The following is a 25,277-nucleotide window of genomic DNA, read 5'->3' on the forward strand; positions in this document are numbered from 1 at the left end:
CTCTCCCCTGGCCCCTGGGGCCAGCGACCCCGCCTCAGCCTCACCGCCGCCTGCTTCCCCCGAATCTCCAGACCAACCCCCCGCAATCTCCCAATTCCAAGCTTGGCAGGGCCTCCTCCTGTTTCGGGCGCTGCCTTTGTTGCTCCTCTTTGCCCTGTTCTGGATTGTGGAGTAGATTTAAAAACGATCCTCCCCCAAGGAGGAATTTCGGAACGGAGAGGAGTTGGGGTGCCCCCAGCCCCCCGCCTGGAAGCGGGGGAAGGGCTCCACTCTGGGGCTGCTGCAGTGCGGAGGGGGCGGGAAATGCAGTTAATGGTGTGGCTCTTTGTGGGTGTGTTTCGTTTTTTTTGGGGGGGATGGCAGAAGTAGCCCCCAGGCTTCTCCAGCCGCCCCCAGCAAAAGGAAGTAACGTCTCCCCTGCGCCTTAGAGAGGCGGCTTCTCCCCGCTTCTCCCCTGGTGGCCGGGAACGGGCCCGGGAGGTAATTAGAGCCTCCCTCTGTCAGGAGGAGGCAGTGAGGAAAAACCGCTATTTAGAGGGTTTGTTTCTGGGGCGGCCGAGGCAGCTCTCAGGGATGGGGAAGTCAGTCTGAGAACTAGACTTTCCCTTCCCCCTTCTCCTCATGCCTAAGGGGGTGGCAGGGGGGCACTGGGGCCTTCCAAGCCACCGATGTCGATCCAAGATGTTGGGCGCTCTCTCTGCATCTCTCCCTGATGGGTGATAAGGGAGCCAAGTCATTTGTAGCTTGCATGCTCTCTTGCTTGCTGCAGGAATTGTTTAAGGTGACTGCATAGGTAAAGGTTTACCATTTGCTTTCTGCTTGTGTCATTTGTGGCATTGAAATTTTAGTACGATCCAAGTTGGAGTTAGCCACCCAAAAAGTCTCTTGTTGCCATCTGAATTTGGGCAAGAAGGCAAGAGATGACTTTGGTCCTGAGTTTCTGTGTAGAATGGGTTTGTTGTTTTGCCCACTGCAGCTAAGCATTTGCAGTAAAATAAAATTTCAAGCTTATAAATTTACAAAACAAAACCTGAAATATTTGCCTCACTTTGTAAAGTTCCAGGGCTGAAGGACAAACACAACCACTTTAAATCCAGAATGACAGTTAAATCAGAACTTCAAATAAAGTAATTAAAAGTTAGATCAGAAATTTGGGCTGTAGCTTTTGGACAAACATATGTGAGCATTAATGTTAATAGAAGAGTTTTGAAAACAATTTATTCTTTTAGTGTTTAGGACATTCCTTTTCAAATAATTGTCTGAAACGTCCAGAAGCCTTAGATTTGTTGGTTTTAACAAACTATATGGATGAAATAATTATTTTACAGAAATTGATCTTTTGCTCTAGTGTAGCTTGTAGATTCCTGCAGTTTTTTTCAACAACTACAATCTTTTGAAATGTATGTATACCTTAGTATTAGAGAAGACTGTTAATTTGTGAATAGTGAGGGTAGTTATTAATTGCAAATTTACTTGTAGAGTCTCATGCCATCTGGTATGCTTTTTATAACTTAATCACTTGGGGGAGAAAAAGGTTTTTTTTGTTTGTTTGTTGTATGTGCATAGTTTCCTAGAGCTATTGTGTCCATTTAAAAATGTTTTCTACTGGAGAATTGCTAGGGTAAGGGGATAAGGAGGGTAATGCATTTTATGAGATGTGAGAGAAGAAAGGAAGTGACAGATTTTAGCGGTGACATTTTAAAATGCCATCAGGTTATACCAACCCTTGCCATGGCAGAGATAGACAATAATGAATGAATAGCAGTTAACTCATTTATATATTGTCCCAAAACTGCATTATGACTTTTGGTACTTAAAACATTTTCCTCAAGACAACTCTGTAAAGTGGGTTGTCCAAATATTATTTCCCCCATTTTAAAAACGAGGGAACTAATTATGATATAACTAAATGTAACTGTTTTAACTTTGGTAAAAGTATATATTTTACTTAAGGGTTTGAATTGATGTGCCTGCAGATTAGACTGTTCCATAATTTTGTCAGGAAAACATATCCCAGTTATTATAAAATCTAGACTGTGGTATAAGATAATGTAGAAAATAGCTGTGAGTAATAAGGTGATTGTATATTTTTTCACTTTTTATTCAGTCTTCTATTAAGAAGAAAATCTTTAATGTATTCCTTTTTTTTTTGGTTTTAAGAATAAGACATGGCTTTAAAAGTAGGAACTGGTGAAGGTCAAGATAGTCTCAGTATTGATCCATGTAGGAAACTTTTAGTACTGACAGTTTGGAGCAGATGTCTGTTTTTTGAAAAAAGCTTTAAAAACAAACTTTAAAACTGTCCTCCAAATAGGGTGTTATTACAGCATATCAGCTAGTAGTGTCTTTAGTTGTGATTGCTATCAGCCAGGCTAAGTAATAAATGTGAAAGTAAGAAAGAATAAGGGAAAAGGGATTAGGGAAGATGAAAATGAAAAAAATAGGGTCACTCTGATGGGAAATTCTAGATTGCAGCCTGAAATTGCTTTAGGTATCATTTTAAAGTGTCAGCGGTATGTTGTTAGGTTATCCAAATTAACTTTGTAATATTAGGTTAGTATTGACTGTTAAGGTACTTTTACAAGGTTTCTTTCAGACACACAGACACAGACACACACACACACACACACACACATCCTCTACCCCACACTGTAAAAAAAAAAAAGCTGCTGAAATGAAGCACTTGATTCAATTAGAATTGTAGCATTTTGGTAGCATTTTGATATTTACGTTACTATTGTGTCATAAATATTTAGGTATATTTTCAGTTATCACTCATTCTTTAGGTAGATACCTCAATCTTTGGATTTCTCATCCTATGCAGTTCTTATCATAGAATTAGGAAATTCAGAACTAGATCATCTCATCTAGGCAGTTCCCAAGCCTTTTGGTCTCAGGACATTTTTTCAAACTATTATTTTAAAAATAAATTTTTATTTATGTATTTTGCTTTTTACATTACCATAGTTTCCTCTAGTAGCCCTCTCTCCCCTTCCAGATAGCTTCTCCCATGTAACAAATGGACAAAAAAAAAAAAGAGGAAAAAAATCACTGTAACTAATCACTATAGTGAAAAGTCAGAAAAGATATGCAGTATACAACACTTGTGGACCTTCCACCTCTGCACACCTTTGTATTCTTAAAAATTGAGAAACTCAAAGAGCTTTCTTTTTTGTCAGTTATATCTACCAATATTGTATTAGAAAATAAAACTGATATACTTAAATATTTATTAATTCATCTGAAAACAATAAAACCCATATCATGTTAACATGAATTGCATTTTTTTTTTTTTGCCTTTTGGAGGGCATTTGGGGTTAAGTAACTTGCCCAAGGTTACATGGCTAGTTTTTTTGTGTGTTAAATGTCTGAGGCCGAATCCGAACTTAGGTCCCCCTGACTCCAGGGCTGGTGATTTACTCACTGCGCCACCTAGCCACCCCTAATGGTAAGCAATGAATTGCATTTTTAATGAAAAAAATACCTTTTCCAAAACAAAAAAAAAAAATGAGGAATGGCCTTTTCTCTGGTTTAATAGAAGATAATTGAATTCTTTTATCTTTTTAAAAATTTATTTATTTATATTTATCTTTTTTTTATTTTATCTTTTATCTTGTGTTCTACTTTCAGTATATTGAGATATATTGGTTTGGTTAAAGTATGAAGAAAATCCAGCCTTTTACAGATATAAATATTCTTCCCTTTTCCAACTGCATACATATTTAAATAGGTAATTTATAAATATAAATATAAAATACCACCAATTAAGTTATTAGTATTATTATAAAAGTTTTGATCTCATGAGTCTGAATAGTTTTGAGACTACTTAAGGAGTCTTAGGGAGCCCTAGGAATTTGCACACCAACCTTTGAAAGCTGCTGATCTTGTCTGAGCTCCTTATTTATTGATGAGAAAACTAATACCCAGGAAGGTAAAGGATTTACCCAAGGTGTCATAGGTAGCCAGTACTGTTGTTGAAATTGGAACTTATTTTCTCTGATTCCACATATAGTTCTTTTTTCCCCCCTACATCCTACCTAGCTCATTTATTTCTAGTTATAGATCCTCCATAGATGATCCACTTAATGTGCAAGATATCGCCCATTGTGATAAAAATTGTCTTGTACATATATGTTGTTTAGGTTGCCTATATCTTGTCTTAATTCTTTCTGTGGACCTGATCTACTCTCTATTTTCTAATTATACAAATTATTGATGAGGTCTTTTTTCATTCATGAGATATCTTTGGTAACATTCTGCAACATATATTGCCTTGTGCATATAGGGATGGGCATAGAGACTGCACCTGTGATTTCATTAATCTAGTAAATTCTCAAGTAAGGAAATTCTTTCTCTTGTTGCATTTTGGTATTTTCCCTGCAACTTGCAGTCTTGTCCAAAGTCCTAAAGCTAGCTGACTCTCCATGGTCATACTTGCCTCTCTTCTTAGTGCACATAATAAGTAAATACTTAGGCCTGCCTTGTGTCTTTACAGTTGTTATTTACTTTAATTGTAATTTTGATTGTTCTGAGATTATCAGGTCCATGACTCCTGGCTATAGTGGCCATTTTGTCATCATTGTAAGCATAGTTCATTTTCTTAGAGTCACTCCATGTCAGTATTCTTAGACTACTCAGTTATTGCTCTAGCTCACCTTTGATTTTCCTTCCTTAAGTTATTCATACTAATGGGCTAATTGATCAGCTCCCTGTTCAGCTGCATGCCAGAGTCTGGGAAATAAGTACTTTTAATCTACCTGGTTTTTCCCTTGTGGATAGTTAAGGCCTGTCTCTTAAACAATACTGTGGATTTCACTGATGAGATTTTATAGTGTGCAGTGGCTTGCATCAGTTTATACAGTGGCATCTATGAGTAGGAGCATTTGGATAATCTCATTGTTTATTGGCTTCACCTTTTGTTTGGACTCAGTTTAGGCCATCTTTCAAAATATTGATGAACACCTTACATGAGTATTTATTTTTTCTTTCTCTCTTTGTTTTATACCTCAGTTGATGCCACTACTTGTTGAATCATTGAACAAAGTTAACCTCTGTAGTTGCATTTGTCATTATCTTCTGTATTTTCCCATTATGTGAGTTTTTTTGTCTCCTTTGCTAGATCTTTGCTAGATCCTCATCCAGATCACACCTTCTAACTATAGGTTTTACATAGGGTTATCTATCCTTCATACCTGGAATACTCTTCCTCCTCATATCTGCCTTCTGGGTTCCTTTAAGTCCCAACTAAAATCCCATCTTCTATGGAAAGTCTTTCCTAACCCCTCTTAATTCTGGGACCTGCTCTCTATTACTTATTTTTTTTTTTTTTACTTATATGGTATATAGTTGTTTGTATGAATTTGTTTCCTTAGTAGATTATGAACTCCTTAAGGGCCTGAATGGTTTTTTTTGGGAGGGGGACACTCTTTTTGTATCCCCAAGGCTTAGCATAGTGCCTGGCACATAGTTGGTATTTAGTAAACACCTATTGGCTGACTTAATGACTGACTGATGTGTGGGAAAGAAGGCATCTTGTCTGAGAACATCCAAGGCTGCATTTTGTTTAACTGTCAAATTCTTTCACAAAATCAGTAGACTGTGAGGCATCATTTATAGTCCTCTGTTATAGGATTGTAAATTTTTAATATCTTCCCTGCCCCTAGGTTAATTGCTCCTGGAGCCTGTGTTGGGAGGCTTGTTTTTCAGGACTGCCCACACCTTGATGCTTTGTGATTGGGCAGTGGGTCAAGAGGGTTGTTACATTCTCTGAGCCTGGAGAAGGCTATATAAACCTTGATGTGAGACTTTGTTTTGGGGCTCACTTTGAGAAGCGTTGTGTGATTTGACCAGATGAGTCTCTAGGTAGCCATTGAGAGCCTCCTGGCTTTCAAAACCCAGATGTTGATGCTTCCCTCTCTGGTAACTGACTAATGGTCAAGACATGGAGGCCTGTCTGGTTGATATGTTTTTCTGTTTTCTTGTAACTTCTGTCTGTATACTCTGAAGTTTGGGGCGCTGACTTTTTTCCCTGAACAAGGTAAATGATACATTTGATTGATTAAAGCAAGATTGTTAACCCATTTTGAGTTGCTTTCCTTTAGAAAAGCAGATGTAAGAACCTGTGTTGGCAGCCACCCTAGGTGTGATGGGGTGCTTGCTGCTCCATCCTCTTAGTGGAATAAGGTCTTGGAGAGCCTATCCTTTCACTCATGTTTTCATTAAGGACATGCTAAATGACTGCATGTACTTTTCTCAAAGCAATTTTATAGAAATAAGAAAGTAGCCATTTGTGTAGGTGGTGGCTGATGTTCTGTTTTATTTTTGAGAGAAGTGCTTCCCCAGGGGGTGGCGAGGTAAGCAGTGAATAGAGTGCTGGCCCTGGAGTCCGAAGGACTTGAGATCAAATCCCACCTCAGACACTTAACACAAAACTAACCGTGTGACCTTGGGCAAGTCACTTAACCCCAACTGCCCTACTTCCCCTCTCCAAAATGGAAAAAAAAAGAAGTGCTGCCCCGTATTTTTTTCCTTTCTTTTGGAATTTTTCTCTCTGCAGTATTGGAAATCAGTTCCCTGAGTACCTTGAAAATTATGTAACCTCTAACAGGAATAGTGTAAGCTCCTTGAAGGCAAGTGACTTGTCTGATATTTTTTAGTATTTCCTGCATATAGCTTATTTCATGCAAATGTTTTATTTTGTATCTTTGAGTTAGGTCCAGCAGTGTTTCCTTTTTATTAATTGCTTTTGCTGTTTCTTTACATTCTATATCATGACAATAATGACCTGATGGAGTGGTTCCATAATCAAAATTTGATAGGAATAGACTACAATTGAAATTACTATCTGTTGTCCTCCTTCTAGTTTTATCTACAAATAATCTCCAGGAGAGCCTATGATCTGGCTTCATTATATTTCATTATAAGTTCTTAGAAGGTTCATTTCCATCCCAACTACTTTTCAATGTTTTGTGAAATAATACTACCAGGAGTGTTATGTTGTTGTTTGTAAAGTGTTTTATAAATTAGGTTATACTTTGAATGAGTGTTTTCCTTGGTGCCATGTTCCTCTGGTTGTTAAGAAAATCATATATTTTGGTAGCTAAGATAGCTTTTTCAGGCTTCTTATTGTGTTAAGCATCCCAAAGAAAAGGAGATAGTCAATGTCTCTACTTTTGTCCTTTTGTCCTTTTTTTTGAATTGATAGTTTTGTTTAAACAGGCCAGTTTAAAGTTATAGTATTTCCATGCAATATCTTTCAGTTTTCTTGTAATTTGGAATTTATTTTGACCTTTGATCTGACTGTACAGAAACTACTCATTCTGAATGACTGAAAACTGTAGCCAGTTTTATGTTAAGACAATTTTTTTAACCTGTGTTGTGCCTTACGTTCCCATCTTCTGTTTGTTTGAATTTGATGATATTCATGATATATATAAACTTGAGGCCTTGCTTTTTTTAAATTTTTTTGGTACATGTGGGAACATTTTGAAACTCCTTTATTCTGTTCTCATGGGAGAACCTGGAAAATATTCTACTTAATTGCAACTTCTTTATCTTCTGGTTTTACTTGAGTAAGGATGTCAGAGAATGTGATTAAATTGTGATATTTTGGCTTGTTGGTCATTGTACAGAAAGTATGTCTACGATTGGCTTTTGGTAACTAGTCTAAGAACTATGCAATCCTTAGCACTGTCTGCCCCCTTTCTGCCATTATGTCACTAATATTTTAGAAGCTGGAGGAGGCAGCATAGGGCTGAATACCTCACATTTTCAGTAGATTGTATCTTTGTTGAAATCAGTAAGTAATTTCTATAGCCTTCATCTCTGTGCTTACTTTCAAGGAATGATTATCTGTATATGCAGTATCTCTGTTCTTTAGTATTCTATTATTTAAAAGAAATGGGGTGTGTTGTGTGGTGGATGTCAGCTCTGTAGCCAGGATGTCCTTGGAAAGAGTCTGACCACTGACATGTTGACTGTGAGGCCCTGGACAGGTCACTAAGTTTTCTAGTGTGTCAGACAACTCAGCAAGACTTGTTTTGGAGAAAGAGAAGACCTGCATTGGTAAAGGGAGTTTCCCTACCGTCTTCTTACCTGTATTAATGAAACCACAGGGCCATTCATCCATAGATTCAGTACATATTTTTTTTTTCTTTTTGGAGGGCAATTGGAGTTAAGCAACTTGCCCAAGGTCACACAGCTAGTAAGTGTTAAATGTCTGAGGTCACATTTGAACTCAGGTCCTCCTGATTTCAAGGCTGGTGCTCTATTCACTGAGCCACCTAGCTGCTTCCAGTGCCTATTTCTTAATATGTAAGAGTTTAAAATCTTTCTTTTTATTACCAAAAGTTCTTGGTATTACTATATTTTACTACAATTTTTTAAAGTTATGAAAGTGAACATGTAACCTTTAGAAAAAGGAATCAGTTCATGCTAAATTTGAATTATCTTAAAGTTTGGTCTCTTTATGTTTTTATAATAAGTAGAATTAAGGGAGAACAAAAGAGTCAATATTCTGAAATCACAGGAAGCTAGTTTTAGTTAAAGGAAATAGAAATGAAAAACAAATGTGAATAGTGTCCAGAATGGTATGGAAAATTCTGAACTTTTAACTATCTCTAAAAGATTTTATTTTGGTGTTTTTGACCTCACCATCAATTTTTCATCGGTTTTGCAGAATAGCACTGTACTGGGCTGAGAAAAAGTAAAAATTGTCTTCTGTATTCCTTCTGAAAAAATAGACTTCTTTATTGATTTTTTTGTACATACAACAGATTTTAAGTAGTTAAAATAAATGATAGTTTTATTGTATTTGATTTCACTCAAATGATTCCCAGCTTTAAAGTTATTTAGCAAAGAGATGGATATGATCATAAATTTAGAGTTGGAAGGGACCTTAGGAGTTATCTATTTCAACTCATTTATTCTACAGATGAGAAAATTGAAGCCTATAGTGGGTAATTAATTTGTCCAAGATCACAAAAGTAGTATAAATATCAGAGCCAGAATTCAGAACCATCTCCTCTCATTTCAGTGCCCCTTCCACTGCTACAAAGTACTTTCTGAATAGATTATGTTACATTTATGACTTTAATACATAACCAGCTTGGTTAGTTAATTTCTTAAATGACCAGTTTACTCTTACTACTAAAACTTTTTCAAGATAGGATAGCATCTCTTCCAAGAAGGCCAAAATAATATGGTACAAAAAATTGATTTGAGGCCAAGAGCTATGGTTTACTTATTAGCACCCAGTTTTTAAATCTACCAGGTTTTTAAAAAAAATGTCTATCTAGTTGATGTATGAATGTGAGCAGTGTAGTGATATCATAATTATAGCAGTGATAACTAGTGTGATTACATCACAGAATAAGCTTCTCTGCTATGGTTCTAAATTAGAGGGACCCAAAAGTACTATGGTAACAATAAAGTATAACTCAGTTTAGTCTAAGCAGGGATAATTGTATGTGTTCTTTCATGGTGGGGGTTGGGGGGGGGGTGGTGGGTGTCAGAGTTCTTACTATTCTGGAACTAATTTTTACCCATTAGTAATTGGAATTCTGCAACATCTTGGCTTGAATAATGGAAGGTATGTGAATCTGTTGAAACAAGGCAATAAATGGTGAGTCGATGTCTCCTTTATTAGAATATTGTGAATATAAAGGTACAGGAAAATCATACAGTGTGGTAATTTTCCTGACCATCCACTTGAACTGATTTAAGACTAGAGGTTCTTAACATTTTTTTGTGTTATGGAGTCCTTTGGCAGTCTGGTGAAGCCTATGGATACTTTTAAATGCATGAAATAAAATACATAAGATTACAAAGGAAACCAGTTCTATTGAAATACAGTTGTAAAACTACTTATTAAAAGTTCATGGACCTTAAGTTGAGAATCCAGTATAGCAAAGGTGAGAAATATGTGAGACATGTTAAGATAAAAGAAAAATTAATATATAATAACTCCACCTTCTCAAGCTGAGAAACTTCATATTATACAGAAAAAACTGAGGCCATTCACTGTGAGCTCCTTCTTTCTTGTTGCTTCTCAGATGCTTTCTGCCACCCTCTCCTCTTTCGCTATGTGATAAGGTAGCTTTACTCCTTACCAAGACTAACCCCTCTGCCTGTTCAAGTAATCCTTTTCCATCCTGCCCTTCAACAGATTGCTGCCTCTGTAATCCCTACTTTATCTCTCATTTTCAAATTTTCCCTGTCTCCTGGCTCCTTCCCTACTGCCTACAAACATACCCCCAGCTTTCCCCATCCTGAAAAAGCTTTCACAGGATCATTCTGTCCGTGCTGTCTTTCTCTGTGGCTTCTGCCCTTTGGGGCTAAATTCCTTCCAAAGACTGACTACAATAGTTCCTCCCAATTTCCTCTTACTGTCATCTTAATCCTTTATGATCTAGTTTCTGACCTTAAACTCCATTGGTTCCCCATCACTTCTGGAATCAAATACAAAATCCATTGTTTGGTATTCAAAGAGTTTCATAATTTTGTCTCTTCCATATAGTCTCTTATCCAGTGGCTCTGGTCTCTCTGCTGTTTCATGAATATTCTAGCTCCAGGCATTTTTTCTGGGTCCTCCATTAGTGGAACATTCTCCTTCCTTATTTCTGCCTACTGGTTTCCCTGCCTTCATTTAAGTCTCAACTAATATCCATTTTTTTTGGGGGGGGGCAGTTGGGGGTTAAATGACTTGCCCAGGGTCACGCAACTAGTAAATGTCTAAGGTCAGATTTGTTTATTTATTTATTTACACACGCATTTATTTATTTATTTTTGCTTCTTGGGGGGAAGGCAGGGCAGTTGGGGTTAAGTGACTTGCCCAAGGTCACACATCTAGTAAGTGTTAAGTGTCTGAGTTTGGATTTGAACTCACGTCCTCCTGACTCCAGGGTCAGTGCTCTATTCACTGCGCCACCTGGCCACCCCTAATGTCAGATTTGAACTCAGGTTCTCCTGACTATTGGGCCAGTGCTCTATTCACTGTGCCATCTGGTTGCCCGCAGAATTCTGTTTTTTACAGAAAGCCTTTCTCAACCCCTGTTCTAGTGCTTTTTTTCCTTTTGTTATTTCCTTTTTGTACTGTATATAACTTTTTTTGTATGTATTTGTTTGCTTGTTGTCTCCATTAATTAGATTGTGAATTCCTTGAAGGCAGGGACTGATTTTGCCTCTGCTTGTATCCCCAGGGCTTAGCATGGTGCCTGGTACATAGTAGATTCTTAATAAGTATTTATTGACTGACATGAAGGAACCAGAGAAGCCAGGAGGGTAGAGGTGAGGGAGCAGAACATTTTAGGCATGACGAAAAAGCCAGTGAAACCACTTGGAGTCATGAGATAGGAGTGTCTCATTTGAGGAACAAGGAAGCTCTGGATCTAGTTAGTATGTGGAGGGGACAGTAAAATGTAGGAATGGACCAGGTTAGGAAAGACTTTAAGAGCTAAACTCAGGATTTTATTTTATCCTAGAGGTACCGCATAGGGAGTTCCTGGAGTTTTTTCAAATGGAAGGGCATTATGGTTAGACCTATGTTTTAGAAATATCAGTTTGACAGCTAGGTGGAAGACAGTCTAGAGTGGGGAGAAAATTGAAGCAGGGAGCTCAACCAGAAGATTCTTGAAACAGTCCAGGCATAAGATGGTGAGGGCCTACTGTACCAGGATAGTTGGAGGGTCAGAGGAAAGAAGGAAGTGAACATGAGGGTTGATATGAAGATGGAAATTACAAGATTGGTAACAGATGGGATGTGGAGAGTGAAAGTGAATTTAGTATAACACCTAGGTTTCTAGCGTCAATGACTGGGAGTCTGGTGATAACCCTGGAGAATAGGGGACAGTGGGGAAAGATAAAGAGGTCAGTTTTGGACATACTCAGCTTGTTGCTCTCATCATGTCGCTGTTATATTTCTTGATGGTCATAGTATATGTATTGGACTGATTGCTCTGCTTCTAGTCTGGCCTTTTCCCCTAAGCTGAAGTATTTCTGTTGGTTTTAATGGGTTTGCTTCTTTGATGGCAGTTAATGGATTCCACCACTAGCTTCATTCAGGCTTAGCTACAATCCTTGGTCAGAGGTACTGCTGTGCTCATGCAGAAAGAGCACAGGATAATTAGGAGAATGCTACCTTAGTAGAATTATTAGTAGAATAGTTTTCTTTACCGTTTCATGCCCCTGTGCCTACTATCTGGTTATCTGGGTGAAAATTTTGCCTGTGTATCTATTGCTTACTTTCAAATGAACAGGTTGGTTTTTTTTTTGTTGTTGTTGTTTCTTTGTAGGCATATACTAGATTTGTCTGATAGGATTTAAACACATTAATCTATTGCTTTCTGTGCAATCAGGGTTAAGTAACTTGCCCAAGGTACAAAGACTGTTTTGTGTGTGTGTGGGTGGGTGTGGGTGTTAAGTGTCTGAGGCCAGAACTGAACTCAGGTCCTCCTGACTCCAGGCCAGCACTTTGCTCACTGCGACACCTAGCCGCCCCTATAATTTAGTATTAATTTTTGATTGTTTGCAGTACTTTTTCCATTTTCCCATTATTATAGTTATTATGAATATCTTTTTCCTTGGCTCTACTTATTTCATTTTCTTTTTTGGAGGGGGAAAGGCAGGGCAATTGGGGTTAAGTGACTTGCCCAAGGTTACATAGCTAGTGTGTGAAGTAGCTGAGGTAGGCTTTGAACTCAGGTCCTCCTGACTCCAGGGCCGGTGCTCTATTCACTGTACCACCTAGCTGGAAAAAAAATGAACTGAATCTTTTTTTTTTTTTTTTGGCTTCACTTTCTGTACTTTCACTTCTTTCACTTATACATGTAAGTCTCCATGGTTTGCTGTATTCATTATTTGTTTTTTCTTACAGCATAATAATATTTCATTACTTTTTTTTCCCATTTTTCAAATGCTTTATTAACTTCTGATTTACATAATTCATTTCCAACAGATTTTGAGTTACAAATTTTCTCCCCGTTTTTCCCCTACCCACTGCCCCAAAATAGCATTCTGACAGGGTATCCTTTCCTCCAGTCTTCTCTCCCATATTTTCTCCCATACCCCTTTCGACTTTTCCAGTAGGGCATGGTGGATCTCTATGCCCCAGTGCCTGTATATCTTATTTCCCAATTACATGTAAAATATTTTTAATAATAGTATGTGTGTGTGTGTGTATTTAAACATTTGATTTTAAAACTTTGAATTAAAGATTCATTCCCTTCCTCCCTTGTCACCCACCCTCACTGGGAAGATAAACAGTTCAGTATAGGTTATACATGTGTAGCTAATGCAAAACAATAACATAGTAGATATATTGTAAAAGACCGACTATATTTCCCTCCCTCCTATCCCACCTCCCACTTGTTCTATTCTCTACTTTGATCCTGTCCCTTTTCAAAAGTGGATGCTTCCAACTTCCCTCCCCCCCAGCCTGCCCTCCCTTTCCCCCTACTCTCCTGTAGGGTGAGATACCCCATTTAGTGTGTATTTCATTCCCTCCCCAAGCCAGATTCAATGAGAATAAGGTTGATCCATTCCCATTTGCATTCCTATTCTTCCCCTCCATTGTAACCATTTTCTCTTGCCTCTTCTTTATGAGATAGTTTACCCCATTCTGTCTCTCCCCATCTCCTCTCATTATATTCCTCTCTCACCTCTTAATTTCACCTTTTAAGTATCATCCCTTCCTGTTAAATTGGTCCTGTGCCCTTTATCTATGTATACCTGTAAACATATATACACACATTCACATATGTATTCATATGCCCATATACCCTCATATATAAACATGTATATATTTCTATTCCCTTCAACTATTTTCATACTGACAAAAGTTTCATAAGTTACAATTATTGTTTTTCCATGTAGGAATGTTAATAGTTCAATTTTGATAAGTTCCTTATGATTTCTTTTCCCTGTTTACCTTCTCATGCTTCTCTTGCTTCTTGTATCTGAATGTCAAATTTTCTGTTCAACTCTGTTTTTTTCATCAAGAATGCTTGAGAGTCCTCTATTCCACTGAATGTGACCATATTTTCCCCTGAAACATGATACTCAGTTTTCCTGGGTAGGTGATTCTTGGTTTTAATCCCAGCTCCTTTGAACTCTGGAATATCATATTCCAAGCCCTTCAATCCCTCAGTGTAGAAGCTGCCAGATCCTGGGTTATCCTGATTGTGTTTCCACAATATTGAAATTGTTTCTTCCTGGCTGCTTGTAATATTCTCTCCTTAATCTGGGAATTCCAGAACCTGGCTATAATATTCCTAGGAGTTTTTTTGGGGGGATCTTTTTCAGGAGGTGATTGGTGGATTCTTTCAACCTCTGTTTTGCCCTCTGATTCTAGAACATCAGGGCAGTTTTTCAGAACTTCCTGGAGGATGATTTCTAGGTTCTTACTTTGATCATGACTTTCAGGTCATCCAATAATTTTTAAATGATCTCTCCTGGATCTATTTTCCAGGTCAGTGGTTTTTTCCCATGAGATATTTCACATTGCCTTCTATTCTTTCATTTGTTTGGATCTGTTTAACAGCATCTTGGTTTCTCATAAAGTCATTAGCTTCCATTTGCTCCAGTCTAATTCTGAAGCCATGATTCTCTTCATTGATCTTGTGAGATTCATTTTCCATCTGGCAAATTTGGCTTTTTAAGGCATTCTTCTCCTCATTGCCTTTTTAAGCCTCTTTTGCCATTTGAGTTAGTCTATTTTTTAAGGTGTGATTTTCCTCAGTCAGGCTGCTGACTCTCATTTCGTGATTTTCTTGCATATTTCTCATTTCTCTTCCCAATTTTTCCTCCACTTCTCTTATCTGCTTTCTTAAGGTCCTCTATGGCCTGTAACCAGCTCGTATTTTCCTTTTTGGTGCAGGAGTTCTGACTTCACTGTCTTCCTCTTGTTCCATTCTTTGCTCCGTTTTATCCCCAAAATAGGAGTCTAATGTTGGAATCTTCTGTCTGCTTTGTTTCCTTTGCCTGGTCATGTTGCCCCTCAGTCACTTGACCCCTGGGCTTTTTTGCCACAGTAGGACTCTGCCACCAGACAGGGGAGCTTTCCTCCCAAATGTTGGGGTTTTCTCAGCTGCCAGTGGTATTAGATGGGTGCCTTCTCTGAGGTCTCCACATGCTCTGGAAAGCTGGACACACACCCCAGGACCTCCACCCTAGACTGCAGTCCAGATCCAAGCAGGTTAAAGCAAGAGCGATTACCCCTCAGACTGGTTGCTTGGTTCCCCCTACACTCTGCAGGCCAGGAGTTGAAGCTGCCATGTGGCGCTGGCTGGCTGTGTTGGGGTCTCAGTGGCTTCTTTACCTGGGGGCAAAAGCCATGCACAAACACTTACTGGGTCCCAAAGTCCAGACTGCACTGACCTCTCACTTTGTCCTTCACATCTATGTGTTGATAATTCTGGGAAAGGCCACAGCTGCTGCTGATCTGGAGTCCCTCTGGCTGGTGGCTGGTCAGGCCTGCCCTGGGGCTAAAGCCTCTTTGTGGGGCTGTGCTTGGCTCCCAGAGCATTGCACTGGTCGATTCCTGCTGCCCTGCTGGGCTGTCCTCAGCGGGGCATTAGCTTCTCTGTGTCATTTTGTGGGTTCTGCAGCTCCAAAGTTTGTTCAGAGTCCCCTTTTTACATTGATTGTGGAAGGTGGAAGCTGGAGCTGCTGGGAGGTCGTGCTTCTACTCTGCCATCTTTACTCTGCCCCCCTGTTTCATTACTTTTCATAGTTACAGGTTGAAAATGAATTTCTTTTTTTTTTTTTTTTTTAAGCAATCGGGGTTAAGTAACTTGCTCAAGGTTACCCGGCCAGTTATTTCTGGGTGTGGTGCTGAGTGTCTGAGCCTGGGATTCGATCTCCAGGTCGTCCCAACACTGGAACCGGTGCTCTTACTCGCTGAGCCACCTGGCCGCCCCTGAAAATGAATTTCTAACCAAATAAGGGACAGATACATTTAAAACTGATAAAATATATAATTTTGAGTGTATGAAATTGAAAAGTTTTACATAAATAAAATACAGCATCTAGGATAAACATCTAGGAAGTGTCTGATTGGGGGGAAAATCTTTATCAGATTGCCCAGATGATTTTTTTTTATCCAAGGAATATAGATAACAAACAGAAATATTTAAGTCCAGAAGCCATTCCCCAGTAGAGAAGTAGTTAAAGAATAGGAATAAATAGTTCTCAAAAGAAGAATTGCAAAGTTGGTAGCAACCATGTGAAAGGGTGCCCCAATAGCAAACCTGGCAACTTGACAAACATGATGGTAAATGGAAACTGTAAATGTTAGAGGTGATATGAAAAAACTTGCACACTACTGGAGTGTATTAGATCTGTGAATTAGAATAACCATTTAGAAACTATGCAGATGGTGGCTAAAAATGTCCATAACCTTTAACTCAGAAATTCCTTTGCTAGCATATACCTCAAGGAGGTCATTGACAAAAAGAAAGACTCCATATACAACAAAATACTTATAGCTATACTTTTTATGTTAGCAAAGAACTAGAAACAAAAAATACTTACAGCTATACTTTTTATCGTAGCAAAGAACTAGAAACAAAGCCTTTCAATTGAGGAATAACTAAACAAGTTGTATGGTGTATTAACGTAATGGAATTTTGAGTATTATTTTAAAGTAGTCTTACCTCAGATTTAATATATCTTGTTTAAGAATTTCATCGAGTTTCTTCCCATGATAATGAGAATATTTGGAATTAAGGCTGAAATTATGTTCTTTTTATCTTTACTTTGGCTGTGTACTTACAGTGGGAAGTGAATTTATGGATAAAGCATTTTTTGAGCTCTAAGCACTGTGTATACAAATAGAAAAGCTAGACAGTCCCTGCTCTCAAGGAACTCTTATTATATTGAGGTAAATGAATGGTTTATATATCAGAGGTGTCAAACTTGTAGGGATCTGCAAAACTCCCAAGTGTAACAACAAAAGAAATAAAAATACAATACAATATAAATGATATTAATTTGTGGTTTTCTAAGTCTGTATGCAAGCCAGCAGTTTGAGTTTGACATTGTGAGGCATACACCACTCTAGAGTACAGCCAGAACCAGATTAAAATGTAATTGGGAAATATATAACAAAATAAATAGAAATACAGTAAAACATAGATAATAATTACATTTTAAAACTGTCAATATCTACCCAGCAGGTATGCTTATATATGGTATAGTGTCCCCTTTTCTATTTGAATGTGCTACCACTGTTCTATACTTCCTGTATATGTTGGGGGGAAGGCAGGTAAATTCTCATAAATCCACAAATATGGATGCTGGTAACCTTAGTCAGATCTAATAGCTGTCTACATAGTAATTACAATAAAGAAGATAGAGGGTTTTTGTTTCTATAAGTATACTTTGTTGGCTTGATGCGTTAACTTTATCCTAGTTGAATCAATACTCTTTGCCATTGCTACCAAGTAGCTAAATTTCCTATTCATGGACTAGAATCTGATAACCTGATAGTTTTTCTTTCCTGGCAGCTACCTTCTGGCCAGAACATGACTTTCCTTTTGGCTCCTTCCCTAGTTGTCATTCCCCTAATTACAGCAGTTGTGGAGAAGCCAGTACTACTGTTTATGCCAGAAGAAGAGAGCTCTCTGTCTTTAGGCTTTAGGTTTTATGTTATAGGTACACAAGCATGGGCTGGCATGCTTTTTTCCCTTTGTCTTTGCTTTCACTCCCATCATCTGTCTATTCTAGTGGTTTTTATAATTTTCCCTCATATTTTACCTCTTTCTGTTTATAAAATATGTATCTAGATACGCTTTGTTAAATGAATACTGGACAGCTATTATTTAGTCCACCTGGGTAGTAAGTTCTGAAGGTTTAAGTTGAAAGAATTGTTATAAGATTGGGAGATCATACATGTGAATAAGAGAAGAATAATGGAGTCAGGATTGTATGAATGTAATACCAAGCAAAAGCAGCTTCCAGGTTCTGATTACGAGCATAGTAACTCTCCATATATTCAAACAAAGTAAGGCAAAACATTCACAGAAAAGAGAAAATCAAAATACAGGGTAACTCAGTCATTTAGTAAGTTCTCAGTTCAGTTTTTCTCCCTGTTGGGTTATTATACTCAGCCTTGTAGGGTAAGTTATTCTTGGTTGTATGTCTATTTTAGTTGACTTTTGGAATATCGTATTCCAGACTCTTCTCATTTTTAAATAGTAGCTGTTAGGTCTAGTGTATTGCTAACTGTGGCCCCTTGGTACTTGAACCACTTATTTCTGGATACTTGTAGTATTTTCTCTTAGACATGGGAGCTCTGGATTTTAGATATAACATTTCAGAGATTTTCCTTTTGGGACTCCTTTCAGGAGGTAAGCAGTGGGTTATTTGTATTTTTGGTTCTAATCTGGGCAATTTCATTTTGATTTCCTGAAACATATTGTGTCTTTTTGTTTTAATCATGATTTTCAGGGAGTCCAGTGATTTTAAAATTATTACTCCTTGACCTGTTTTTCAGATCTGTTTTTTAAAAACATCAACTTACATTTTCTGTTTTTTCAAGTCTTTTATTCATTTTTTGCTGTTCCATGGACTCATTGATTTCTGTGTTTTATTCTGATTTTCAGGGAGTACATTTGCTGGGCAATGTTTACCACTTTCTTTTCTAAACGATTCTCCTTTTAGTTCTTTTCTCTAGAGCTTTTATTTAATTTTTTTTCCTTTTGGTTTATTTCCTCTAGATATTCATATAGTCCTTGTGAAAAATCAGTGTTTTCCTTTGAGTTTCTGCTTGTAGTTACCAGCTAATTAATCTTCTTTCTGGTGATCTCTATTTGGATACTGTTTGATAATTCTTAATTTATTCATCTCTCCAGCTTTTGTTACTTAATTGGGGCTTTGGTTCCAGGGTCTGCCTCATTCTGTACTTTTTTTTTTTTGATGGGGGTGGTGGTGGTGGTGGTGGTGATGGTGATTGGCTCAGCTTGGTCTCAGTCACCTTCATAACTATGCTTCCTTCCATCTTGCAGGATTAGGAAACCCTGTCCTCTCGGTGCCCTCTACCCTCCTCAGCCCTCAAGTCTTAAATTCAGATTGTTGGGTCATCCTAGCTCTCCACAACTTCAGAACACCCTGGTCCTTAAATTTCTCAGTCTGAGTGATACAGTATTAAGTAGATCTTAGTATTTTTTTTTTATTTCCAGTGACATATACTATCCATTTTAGACTGAGTTTTTTTTTTAAATAATTTTTCCCCAATTACATGTAAAAACAAATTTTTAGCATTCATTTTTTAAAATGTTAGGTTTCAATTCTTTCCCTCCTTCTCTTCCTTCTTCCCCCCTCCCTTAGGTGGCAAACAATTTGATACAGGCTCTACATATGCAGTCATTACAAAACATTTTCACATTGGTCATGTTAGTGAAAGAAAACACAAAGCAAAAAAAAAAAACAAAAAGAAAAAAGGTGAAAAATAGTATACTTCAATCTGCATTCAGACTCCATCAGTTCTTTCTCTGGGGTAGATAGTATTTTTTTTTCATCATGAGTCCTTTGGAATTGTATTGAATAAAGTTATTCACAGTTGATCATCATACAGTATTGCTGTTACTGTGTACAATGTTGTTCTGCTTCTGCTCATTGCACTTTGCATCAGTTCATGTAAGCCTTTCCAGGTTTTTCTGAAAGCATCCTGCTCATCATTTCTTATAGCACAGTAGTATTCCTTCACAATCAGAATTTGTTCAGTCATTCCCCACTTGCTGGAAATGAGCTAAATTTCCAATTCTTTGCCACTACAAAAAGAGCTGCTATAAATATTTTTGTACATATAGGTCCTTTTTTTAAAAATCTCTTTTGGGATACAGACCTAGTAATGGTATTGGTAGGTCAAAGGGTATGTACAGTTTTCTAGCCCTTTGGGTATAGTTCCAAATTTCTCTCCAAAATGGTTGGATCAGGTCACAACTCCACCAACAGTGCTTAGTGTCCAAATTTTACTACATTCCCTCCAACATTTGTTATTTTCCTCTTTTTGCCATGTTGGCTAATCTGATAGGAATGAAGTGATACCTCAGAATTGTTTTAATTTACATTTCTCAAATCAGTGATTTAGAACATTTTTTATGTGATTATAAATAGCTTTGATTTCTTCTTCTGAAACTGCCTGTTCATATGTTTTGACCATTTATCAATTGGGGAATGACTTGTATTTTTTTTTAAATTTATTTTTAATTTTTTAATTAATTTGTTTCCTTTTAGTTTACAGGATTCAATTCCACAATTCCTTGAGTTTCACATTTTGTCCCCCTGCCTCCCCTCCCCCCCATGGTGGCATATAGTCAAGTATAGGATCTGTAAATACTTTCACATTATACATTAGTGAGGTTATAAAGATGGATTGTATCAGATGGAATGAAAAATGGTAAAGAGGACATAAAACCAAACAAGAAAAGGAAAAAGATCAGGTATTTTGCTTCCACCTGGATATAAACTCAGTTCTTTCTAGTTCTTTGGATGCACATATTTCTCTCCATCATGAGTCTTTTGGGATTGACTTACATCACTGCATTGCTGAGAAGAGTCCAGTCTGTCAAAGTTGGTCATCACACATATGTTGTGTCTGTAATTGTGTACAAATTTCTCCTGGTTCTACTCTTCTCAATCAGTATCAGTTCGTATAAACCTCTCTAGGTAAATATGAAGACCGTCTGCTCCTCGTATCTTGTAGTACAATAGTATTCCATAACATGCATATACCACAGCTTGTTCAGCCTTTCCCCAATTGATGGGCACCCCCTTAATTTCCAATTCTTTGCCACCACAAAAAGATCTGCTATAAACATTTTTGTACATATGGGTCTTCCTCCCACTTTTATGATCTCTTTGCGATATAACCCTAGGAGTGGTATTTCTGGGTCAAAGGATATGAAAATATTTATAGCCCATTGGGCATAATTCCAAATTGCTCTCCAGAAAGGCTGGATCAGTTCACAACTCCACCAGCAATGCATTAGTGTTCCAAAATTTGCCCACATCCTCTCCAGCATTTGTCATTTTCCTGTTTTGTTATCTTAGCCAATCTGACTGGTGAGATGTGGTATCTCAGAGTTGTTTTGATTTGCATTTCTCTAATCAATAATGATTTAGAGCATTTCTTCATGTGCTTATAGATATCTTTAATTTCTTTCCCTGAAAATTGCCTGTTCATATCCTTTGACCAGGAATGACTTGTATTATTATAAATTTGATTGTTTTCCATATATTTGAGAATTGAGGCCTTTATCAGAGACACTTGCTTTAAAATTTTTCACATTTGTGATTAATGTGTGTTTCCCTCCATCCTGTTTTCCCTCATTTATCCTTCTTTCTCTTGCTCTCCCTCAATCTCCTTTCACCCTGTCCTTTTTCAAAAGTGTTTTGCTTCTGACCAGTGCCTTCCCCAGTCTGCCCTCCCTTCTATCAGCCCCTTCCTCACCTACTTCTCTGTAGGGTAAGATGGCTTTCTGTACCCAACTTTGTGTGTATGTTATTCCTTCTTTGAGCCAGTTCCAATGAGAGTAAGGTACAAGTGCTGTCCAACACTCCTCTTTCCCCTCTACTGTAAAAGCTCTTTTTTGCCTTCCTCTTTCTCATTTTTTTTTTAGATGTCACCCTAGCATCGTAAACTGATACCTGTGATCTCTGTGTATATTCCTTCAAACTGTCCTAGTATTGATAAAGTTCTTAGGAGTTACAGTTATAATATAGTAATGTAAACAGTTTAACTTTTTGAATCCCTTATCATTTCCCTTTCCTGTTTACCTTATTATGCCTGTCTTGAGACTTGTATTTGAAGGTCAGATTTTCTGTTCAGATCTGATCATCAGGAATGCTTTAAAGTCCTCCATTTCATTAAATTTCTAGTTTTGCTGGGTAGGTGATTCTAGGATAGTAATCATAGCTCCTTTTTTATTTATTGTTTTATTGACCGGACTTAAGTGATGAAGAAAATATTAACGTTGTGTAAGTAAGGTGGATTTTTGTTATACTTTTTAAAAAAAAATTACTTATTTTTAGTTTACAACATTAGTTGTAAAATCCCTTGAGTTTCAAATTTTTTCCCCCTCCTTCTCCCCTCTGCCCCCGCCCCCCCATGGTGGCATGCAGTCAAATATAGGATCTACAAATAACTTCACATTAAACATTAGTCAAGTTGTAAAGAAGGATTATAACCAATGGAGTGAACAGTGAGACAGAAGAAACAAAAACAAAACAAAGAGTAAGTAGTTTGCTTCAATCTGCTTCAATTTGCTTCAATTCAGACTCTGTAGTTCTTTCCCTGGATGTGGATATCCCTTTCCATCATGAGTCTTTTAGAATTGTCTCATAACCTTGCATTGCTGAGAGGAGTTCAGTCTATCAAAGGTAGTCGTCACACATATGATGTGTCTATAATTGTGTACAAAGTTCTCCTGGTTCTGCTCTCCTCACTCAGCATCAATTTATATAAGTCTCTCCAGGTTATTATGAAGTCTGTCTGCTCCTCATTTCTTATAGCACTATAGTATTCCATTACATTCACATACCACAAGTTGTTTAGCCATTCCCCAATTGATGGATATCCCCTTGATTTCCAATTCTTTACCACCACAAAAAGACCTGCTATAAATATTTTTGTACGTACGGGTCCCTTTCCCAATTCTATGATCTCTTTAGGATACAGCCCTAGAAGTGGTATTCGCTGGGTCAAAGGTTATGCACTTATTTATAGACCTTTATAGTTGCAGATTGCTCTCCAGAATAGTTGGATCAGTTCACAACTCCACCAACAATGCATTAGTGTTCCAATTTTTCCACATCCTCTCCAGTATTTATCATTTTCCTGTTTTGTCAACTTAGCCAATCTGACAGGTAAGATGTGGTACCTCAGAGTTGTTTTGATTTGCATTTTTCCAATCAATAGTGATTCAGAGCATTTATTCATATGCTTATGATATCTTTAATTTCTTCCTCTGAAGAACAGGCAGAAAATTGCCTGTTCATGTCCTTTGACCATTTATCAGTTGGGGAATGACTTGTATTCTTATCGATTTGACTCAGTTCTCTGTATATTTTAGAAATGAGGCCTTTATCAGAGAAACTGGTTATAAAAATTCTTTCCCAATTTTTCATTTCCCTGTTAATCTTGGTTACGTTGGCTTTATTTGTACAGAAACTTTTCAATTTAATGTAATCAAAATTATCCATTTTGCATTTCATAATGCTCTCTAACTCTCGTTTGATCATAAAATCTTCCCTTCTACATAAATCTGACAGGTAAACTATTCCTTGCTTTCCCAGATTGCTTACAGTATCAATCTTTAAGCCTAGATTGTGCACCCATTTTTGGTATATGGTGTAAAATATTGGTTCATACCCAGTTCCTGCCATACTATTTCCAGTTTTCCCTGCAGTTTTTGTCAGTGAGGTTTTTAAAAAAAATTTTCTCCCTGTGTTTCCCCTACCCACCACTCCCAAATAGTGATCCTACTGAATACCCCTTCCCCCAATCTGCTCTCTCTTATATCCTCCCCCATCTCCCCTCTGACTTTCTAGTAGGGCAAGATGGATTTCTGTACCCCAGTGCCTGTATGTTCTATTTCCCAGTTGCATGTAACAAGAAAAATTCTTTTTTAACATTTGATTTTACAACTTTGATTTCCAGATTCTTTCCCTTCTTCCTGCGTTACCCACCCCTAGTGGGAAGATAAGCAATTCAACATAGGTTGTACATGTGTAGTTATGCAAAACATTTCCATAGTAGATATGTGTGTGCTTCTAACTACCCTTCCCCCTCTGCCCTCCCTTCTATCAGCCCCTGCTCTTATCCCCTTCCCCCCTACTTTCCTTTAGGGTAAGGTACCCAATTTAGTGTGTATGTTATTCCCCCCTTAAGCCAAATTCCATGAGAGTAAGGTTGACCCGTTCCCATTTGCCTTCCTGTTCTTTCCTTTCATTGTAACAGTTTTCCCTTGCCTCTTCTATATGAGATAATTTACTCCATTCTGTCTCTCCCTATCTCCTCTCATTATATTTCTCTCACCTCTTATTTTTATTTTTTAGATATCATCCCTTCCTATTCAGCTGATCCTGTGCCCTCTGTCTATGTATACATGTATACATATATATACACTCACATGTATTTATCTGCACATATACCCTTCAATATAAACAAATACATGTGTGTATACATATATATATATATATACACACATATTCCCTTCAACTATGCTCATACTGAGAAAAGTCTCATGAGTTACAATTATTGTTTTTCCATGTAAGAATGTAAATAGTTCAACTTTAATAAGTTCCTTATTATTTCTTTTCCCTGTTTATCATCTCATGCTTCTTTTCTTATATTTGAATGTCAGATTTTCTATTCAGCTCTGGCTTTTTCATCAAGAATGCTTGAAAGTCCTCTATTTCATTGAATGACCATATTTTCCCCTGAAACATGATACTCATTTTTGCTGGGTAAGTGATTCTTGGTTTTAGTCCTAGCTCCTTTCACCTCCAGAATGTCATATCATTCCAAGCCCTTTGATCCCTTAATATAGAAGCTGCTAGATCTTATGTTATCCTGATTGTGTGCCCACAATATTAAAATTGTTTCTTCCTGGCTGCTTTTAATATTTTCCCTTTGATTTGGGAACTATAGAATTTGGCTGTAACATTTCTTAGGAGTTTTCTTTTGGGGATCTATTTCAGGAGGTGATAGGTGAATTCTTTCAATTTCCATTTTGGCCTCTGGTTCTAAAACATCAGGGCAGTTTTCCTTGAGAATTTCTTGAAGGATGATTTCTAGGTTCTTTTTTTCATTATGGCTTTCAGGTAGTCCAGTAATTTTAAAATTATCTCTACTGGACCTATTTTCCAGGTCAGTGGTTTTTCCAATGAGATATTTCACATTGCCTTCTGTTTTTACATTTGTTTGGATCTGTTGTATCTTGATTTCTCATCAAGTCACTAGCTTCCATTTGCTCCAGTCTAATTCTGAGGGAATTATTTTCTTCAGTGAGCTTTTGAAATTCCCTTTCTGTCTGGCAAATTCGACTTTTTAAGGCATTCTTCTCCTCATTGGCATTTTGAGACTCTTTTGCCATTTAAGTTAGTCTTTTTTTTGCCTCTTGGAGGGTAATTGCAGTTAAATAACTTGCCCAAGGTTACATGGCTAGTTGTTTTTGTTTTTTGTTTTGCCTTTTGGAGGGCAATTGGGGTTAAGTAACTTGCCCAAGGTTACACGGCTAGTTTTTTTTGTTTTTTTTTGTGGGTGTTAAGTGTCTAAG

At 37.5% G+C, this 25,277-nt stretch overlaps 1 protein-coding gene across 3 annotated transcripts in view; it reads left to right on the plus strand.

The window, feature by feature from the left end:
* Positions 1–25,277, plus strand: part of CEP85L (centrosomal protein 85 like) — a 266,510-nt gene that overhangs the window by 79,084 nt on the left and 162,149 nt on the right. The gene's annotated exons all lie outside the window — the stretch shown is intronic.

The sequence above is a fragment of the Petaurus breviceps genome, unplaced genomic scaffold (assembly GCF_028583685.1).
Source record: "Petaurus breviceps papuanus isolate PSGF00001 unplaced genomic scaffold, PetGlider_PUasm1.0 90977, whole genome shotgun sequence".
NCBI classification, from domain to species: Eukaryota; Metazoa; Chordata; class Mammalia; order Diprotodontia; family Petauridae; genus Petaurus; species Petaurus breviceps.